General features: G+C 43.3%; 1 protein-coding gene across 1 annotated transcript in view; it reads right to left on the minus strand.

Moving 5' to 3' along the window:
• The window catches only part of CSUI_006940 (uncharacterized protein), a 7600-nt gene that overhangs the window by 2987 nt on the left and 4324 nt on the right, over positions 1 to 289 (minus strand). The gene's annotated exons all lie outside the window — the stretch shown is intronic.

A 289-nucleotide genomic window follows, 5' to 3' on the forward strand; every position in this document is an offset into this window, starting at 1 on the left:
TATGTATACATATACACATATATCCGTGTAGATGAACATAGGCGAGTGGTGCGGATGTACGGGGTAGATCGGATCAAGAAGAAGATATACATAGCAATACGGGTTGCTATATCTGTAGATAGAGATAGATACGAGAGAGGGAGACAGAGATACGCACTGGTACACATCAGTATGTATAGAGATCGTGATGACCTATCATATGGACTGTGTTACTTCGCCTCCTCTGCATATCGGAGAATCGCATGCAAAGAGGAACCAATCGACGAGAGAAGAAGAGAGGACAGAAAGA

Source organism: Cystoisospora suis (genome assembly GCF_002600585.1).
Source record: "Cystoisospora suis strain Wien I chromosome Unknown contig_3586, whole genome shotgun sequence".
Lineage (NCBI taxonomy): Eukaryota > Apicomplexa > Conoidasida > Eucoccidiorida > Sarcocystidae > Cystoisospora > Cystoisospora suis.